The sequence below is a fragment of the Carlito syrichta genome, unplaced genomic scaffold (genome assembly GCF_000164805.1).
Source record: "Carlito syrichta isolate Samal-C Ts95f unplaced genomic scaffold, Tarsius_syrichta-2.0.1 Scaffold315361, whole genome shotgun sequence".
Taxonomy (NCBI): domain Eukaryota; kingdom Metazoa; phylum Chordata; class Mammalia; order Primates; family Tarsiidae; genus Carlito; species Carlito syrichta.
In genome coordinates, this window is record NW_007259457.1 from 523,680 (window position 1) to 530,679 (window position 7,000).

Genomic DNA, 7,000 nt, shown 5'->3' on the forward strand with positions numbered 1-7,000 from the left:
TGAGGTTTCGGCATGCTGCCCAGGCTGGTCTCGAACCCCTGGGCTCAGGCAATCCTCTCACCTCGGTCTCCCAAAGTGCTGGGATCATAGGCGTGAGCTACCGAGCAGGCTGGATAGTTTTCACCACAGGTAACCACGACTCTAACAGGCTTTGCCCTAAATTATTCACATCACGGTGAGTAAAGGCTTCGTACCTCTCCTAAATGTTTGGGTAAAGCTGGGCTCGGTGGCTCAGCCTGTAATCCTGCGCCTTGGGAGGCTGAGGTGAGTGGATTGCCTGAGCCCGCGGGTTCGAGACCCGCCTGGGCAACTTGGCGAGACCTCCTATCTATAATAAATCAAAAATTAGCCGGGCGTGGTAGCGCGCGCTTGTAGTTCCAGCTACTTGGAAGGCTGAGGCGAAAGGATCGCCGGAGCCCAGCAGGTCGAGGCTGAGGTGGCTGGGAGCGGCCACTGCACTCCAGTCTGGGCGACAGAGACGCCAACTCAATAAATAAATAAATAAATAAATGTTTGGTTAAACGAAACCTAGCGGAACGTTGAAAATAACTTAAAGTTGCCTAAAAATGTGGCTTTCCTTAAATGTGGTCTGAAACCGGGTCCGCCTTAACCTAAAGCATACCCACCCCGCGTTCACAATCTCTAAAGGGCAGCTTGGCTTACTGATTTGTTGGTGTTCTGCTCTTATCTAATGTCGGATCTCACTGGAAACCAGTTCCGGAGAAATGGGCGCCCTCTCACGCTAGGTCCCACCCACGGAAGTTAGATCCCTGTGTATGTAACAATTTTTCAGGATGATTGACAACAGATCTGACCAATCCCTACAGGAGGAACCCCACTCAGCTTAGAGGGGCCTGTTTGGTGCCATAGTGGGGGGAGGGAAGAACCTCAAAACGACCTGATAATGATACATTTCCCAAAGTCTGTTTTTTTTCGTCATATTTAATAATACCACCTATGGGACGTCGACAGGTCAGCCTAGGTAGTTCTGTGCCAATACTGGTAGTTTGTAACTGAAACCAGTGGGAAGGGGTGGCCTTGCATCACTGGGTAGTGGAGAAGGTAGGGATGGGGGAACGGTGGGGGATGGGAGATAAGCGGAGCCTCCTCGTTATTGCCGTTATAACTGTGTAAGGATGGACATCTAGGCCCACGGACTAGGCTACTGCTCTCGTGCATGAAGATTAGTCCACATTTTTTTTTCTGTGGTTTGACTAGAATAGATCAGCTATCTAAAATGCTCTGTATTGCTACGTTGCTCTTTTCCTTTGGCTAGAGAGAGCAGAGTTTTGCTGGGGCTTCGTTTATGGCCTATTGGTATTTCACACGTATGTCACAGTTGTGAATGTGATGTATCTAAATTTTTGTGTTTCTAGTTCTGTTATTGCTAAGATAATAGAAAGTTATTGGAATATAACAATAGAATGTTAATTGTAAAATCTGAGTGGTGGAGGTATTGGTGTTCACTATAAAATTATTTAAACTTTTCTGAATGCTTGAAAATTTTGGGATGGGGCAGTGGCTCATGCCTGTAATCCTAGTGCTTTGGGAGGCTGAGGCAGAAGGATTGCTTGAGCCCAGGAGTTCTAGATTTCAGTAAGCTATGATTGTGCCACTAAAAAAGGAAAAAAGGTTTTAAAAGACTAAAATACAAATAAGTGAAAATGAGCCATGGTGGTCATAGATATGGAGACAAATAGGGTAGTGGAGTATGCTAGACCAGGGTACCATGACCTGTTAGGAACCCAGGCACATAGCAGGAGATGAGGGGACAAGAGAAACCTCATTGTATTTATAGCTGCTTCCCCGTTGTCCCTGGCATTAAGGCCTGAACTCTGCCTCCTGTCTGATCAGCACTGAAAAGCCTGCTTCCATTTCCAATATCCTATCTTTGTGAAGCAGTTTTCTGCAGTGACAGCAAGCAAAATGAAATTATGGAGTAGACATAAGCAACGCAATTCAGGTGTCACTGTCTTCCACCACCCCCAGATGAGTCTGCCCAGTTGCAGGAAAACAAGCTCAGGGCTCCCACTAATTCTGCATTATGGTGAGTTGTATAATTATTTCATTATATATTACAATATAATAGTAATAGAAATAAAGTACACAATAAATGTAATGTGCTTGAATCATCCCCAAATTATCCTCCCTCCCTGGCCCATGGAAAATTTGTCTTCCCTGGAACCAGCCCCTGATGCCAAAGAGGATGGGGACCACTGCTCTGAAGTAGTGACTCATTTTTCTCCTTTGGTCCATGTAGGTAGAGTGGGTACCTTCTTTCTTTTCATTACAGGAGATTGGAGTACAAAGACAGAGGGCTCCAAGAAAATAAAATGGAACTGATATATTCTCTATTAATTTAACTGTGTATAAACATATTGAAAATCCGAGGGCCGGGCCCGTGGCTCAGCCTGTAATCCCAGCACTTTGGAAGGCCAAGACAAGTGGCTTGCCTGAGCCCACAGGGTCGAGACTGGCCTGGGCAACTTGGTGAGACCTTGTTTCTACAATAGATAAAAAATTGGCCAGGTGTGGTAGTGCACTCCTGTAGTTCCAGCTACTTGGAAGCTGAGGCCGAAGGATCGCCTGAGCCCAGCAGGTCGAGGCTGCGGTGGCCGTGAGCGTGCCACTGCCCTCCAGCCAGGGCAACAGGGTGAGACTCCAACTCAAAAAAAAAAAAGTGTTGGAACTATATGTACTCATCTGAAAGTTGTCTATGATGCATTACGTAGGAAATAAATTGTAGCCCAATGTCTATTAACTAATCCCCGTTAAAAAAAAAAAAAAAAAAATATATATATATATATAAAACGGTATTTGCCTTCTGGTAGATGTTCTGATGGCTCAATTAAGTGAGTAGGGTAAGTTATGGGGGAAGAGTTATAGCATGGCTAGTAAAGGACTTGTGTCTAGTTTCCAAGGACAACTCTTAGGCCTAGTGATGGTTGATGGTCTCTGTCGGGTTGCGACAGCCAGAGTTGCAGGTGGTGAAAGAATTTACCCAAGTCAGATAGAGTAGAAAAACAGGTTTATTGAGTAGGCTGCAAGGGACACAGCGGGGCGGGATTGCCTTAAAGGGAGCTGTCTGCCCCAAGTCAGTGGCTCCAGGTGTCTTAACAGTGGAGCTGACCTCCTTTTCTGTTAGGGTTAAAATTCCTGTCAAGCATTAGGGTTCCTGTCATGCAAATGAAGTAATTCTGATTTGTTGATGTTCGACTTTGTATCCTGTTTATTGATCAGTCGGAGGTTAACACAAGGTGGTACTTGTATAAAATGGCTTCCACAGTTGCTAAGAGCTATTGCTGGTATTTACATGAAAATCCTCTCCTCTTAGTGCTGAGAGTGACTCTATTAAAAGCCCCAGAGAGGAGGGCTTTGTTTTGTAGGACCACCAGGTTTATATAACCTTTGTGCAGTAACATACCAGTTACACTGAGACAGCAGGGTTTGCAGTAGATAAAAAGTGTAATGATTGCAGGACGACTGAGCAAGCAAGAAGATGGGAGGAGACCCTCAAATCTATTTCCTCAAGTAGTTCTGGGCTGGGTTTTTTAAGGGTGTAATGAAGAGTGAGGGGCTAGAAAATGGGGGTCATTGATTGGTCAGGGCAAGGGAGATGAAGTCATCAGTATATGGAAACTGCATTCTTTGGTGAGTCAGCTTCTTGTGGGGTCCTCCAGACCAGCTGACAGAAACTTCACTGGTATGCAGGACCTGAAAGGATATCTCAAATGGAAAACTTAACATTTTATAATGTTAAAGTTATCTATAGAGCAGTTAAGGGGAACTATATTCTTGTAACAGGGTTTATGTGGTTCTGAGACAATAGGCTCCAAATGACTTTGAGGAAGCAGGAAGCTGACCTGGTGATGAATGCTGAATGGGCTAAAAGCTGGTTTATTTTCTCCCCCTTCTTTCTGCCCTGATTTTATAAAGTTTATAGGGGCAGTTTCAGTCTTTAAAACCACATCTCCCTAGTTGTTGGAAGGATAGTCTTTGGGCACCTTTGCAGTGTTGGCTTTGAAGGAACTCAGGAAAGTCAGAGGCTTGTCTCTCAGTGAGTGGATGGTGGGCAGAGCAAAGGCTGTTTGCTGTCATAGTAAAGTCTCTCTGGGATTCAGCCTGACCTCTCCAACCCAGAGAAGTTGGGAGAAGCCCCAGAGGATGGATACCTTATCTCTGGATGTTGTCATTAGCACTGGCAGAGGCTGTCATACTCTATAAAACGGGTCTGCAGGCTGTGCAGAATGAAATCTAGTCTATACTTAACTAGTCAGCCAAGCTTTGTGACCTAATGTAGGGATGCCACAGCCAGCAGAGAAACGCAAGCTTTTTAAAATAGCCGGCATGTTCAAAGGGGTGCCTCTTTCTAATTAGTTCACTCCAAGGAGAGACTATTTTTGCAGTGTTTCTGCTGTGAGGGTCATGCCCTTTTCTAATATGCTCTAAGGGGCCTTAGTGAAGCCTGCAGCCTTGGCTGTCTCTGAAGTACTGATATGCAGATACTAAATCTCTAAGTCCTAATGGGCTTTTATCAGAAGTCCTGAGTAATCAGAAGCCTACCCTGAAAGAGGCCCTTTCTCCTTTCCTCCCTGAGTGAGCCCTGGCCAGTCTCTCCTTGCCTCAGGCAAATTAACATTAAAAAAAGACTCCAGTCAGAATAGATTAAGATGGCCACCTAAGCACTTGTAACTTTGTCTCCATCCTCCCCTCTTCAAATCCTTCAAAATATAACAATAGCAAAAAAAAAAAAAAAAAAAGCTGTATAATGGAAAGCATACCATCAGCAATCTAGAAATTGTGGGCCTGACTGGCATGGTGGCTCCAACCTGTAATTCCAGCACTTTGGGGGCTGAGACCAGCCTGGGCAACTTGGCAAGACCTCATCTCTACAATAAATCAAAAAATTAGCCAGGCGTGGTAGCAGGCGCCTGTAGTTCCAGCTGCTTTGGAAGGCCTGAGGCTGAAGGATCGACTGAGCCCAACAGGTCCAGGCTGCAGTGGCCGTGAGCGTGCCACTGCAATCCAGCCTGGGTGACAGAGTGAGACTCCAACTAAAAAAAAAAAAAAAGAAAAGAAATTGTGAAGAATCCCTTGAGTATAAAAATCAGTTTGAGCCGGGCTCGGTGGCTCAGCCTGTAATCCCACACCTTTGGGAGGCTGAGGTGAGTGGATTGCCTGAGCCCGTGGGTTCGAGACCCGCCTGGGTAACTTGGCGAGACCCATCTCTACAATAAATCAAAAATTAGCCGGGCGTGGTAGCGCGTGCCTGTAGTTCCAGCTACTCGGAAGGCTGAGGCGGAAGGATCGCCAGAGCCCAGCAGGCCAGGCTGCGGTGGCCGGGAACGGCCACTGCGCTCCAGTCTGGGCGACAGAGTGAGACTCCAACCCAAAAAAAAAAAAAAAAATTCAGTTTGAATCATATTGATAAGAAAGGAAGAGGAGCTCTGTCTAAAACCTGCAAGAGAAAATTATTGGAGCAAATCCAGAGAAAGCCAAATTTCAGAATGAATATGCGCAAACAGTGGGATGGGGTGGTGGGAGGAGTGGGCTTCTGGTTAATTAAATACTTACATTCAGGAAAGAAGGGCCCTTTGGGTATCTCTGTGACTGGCCCTGCCTCTCCTTCCTACAACTTATTCTGAGATTAAAACCTAGAATTGCACACGAAAAAAGTGAACTACTTGCTTCCAAAAGTTTTCTAGTGTGAATGCAGGATTCTAAAAAGCCAAAGCAAAACAAAACAAAACAGACCTCGGTGTGATCTGGGCTTCCAGAGAATATAGGGAAAAACAAAAAAAGAGAAGCAGCTTTGATCAGGAGAGAAATACACTCCTGGGTAACACACACTAGAATGTAATTATTTTGACAATTTGCAGGGAAGGAAGTGACCAGCCTTTCTGTCTTCTCTGTACCCACTCACCACAAAGTGAAGCTTAATAGGTCAAGACACCCAACCAACTTACACAAGATCCCCCCCTTGAGGAGACAAGCCATCCAGGGGACACAGGACAATCTGACTGCAGAGGAAACTCAGGCAAGCTATCTTTGCTAATTGATTTATCCCTTATTCACTAATATGCTCAGACATCAAAGGATTAATTACTAGAAATATTTGTAGAAAACCTACAGCATAAAAGCAAAGAATCAAAATGAATAAATAGTCTGGACATGGTAGTTTATGCCTCTAATTCCAGAACTTTGGGAGGCTAGGCGAGAGGGTTGCCTGAGCCCAGGAGTTCGAGACCAGTCTGGGCAACATAGTGAGACCTTGTCTCTACAATAAGTAAAAAAACTTAGTTGGGAGTGATGGTACTCACCTGTAGTCCCAGCAAATTGGAAGTCTGAGGTGGAAGGATTGCCTGAGTCCAGCAGGTCGAGGCTGCAGTAGCTATGATTGTGCCATTACATTCCAACCTGACCAACAGAGTAGGACTCTGACTCAAAACACCCCTTCACTTTGGGAGGCTGAGGTGAGTGGATTGCCTGAGCCCGCGGGTTCGAGACCCACCTGGGCAGCGAGACCTCATCTCTACAATAAATCAAAAAATCAGCTGGGCATGGTAGCGCACGCCTGTAATTCCGGCTACTTGGAAGGCTGAGGCGGAAGGATCGCTGGAGCCCAGCAGGTCGAGGCTGCGGTGGCCGGGAGCGGCCACTGCACTCCCGTTTGGGCGACAGAGTGAGACTCCAACTCAAAAAAAAAAAAAAAAACACCCCTTCAAAGAAAAACCAAAATGAATAAATAGAATAGTTGACCTGAATGAAGAAGAGAGTGTGTGTGTGTGTGTGTGTGTGTGTGTGTGTGAGAAATGATACAAGGAACAAAACTCCAATCTTCAGATTCTAATTTTCAGACATATTTAAAACACATTTTAGACATTCAAAACCTCTATTAGTTATTCAGGTATGTATTATAGCAGAATTAAAAATGAATCCAACGGTACTGGGAAACTATGGGGGGGGGATGGGATTAACAGTCGCAAATATCTGTCTGGGA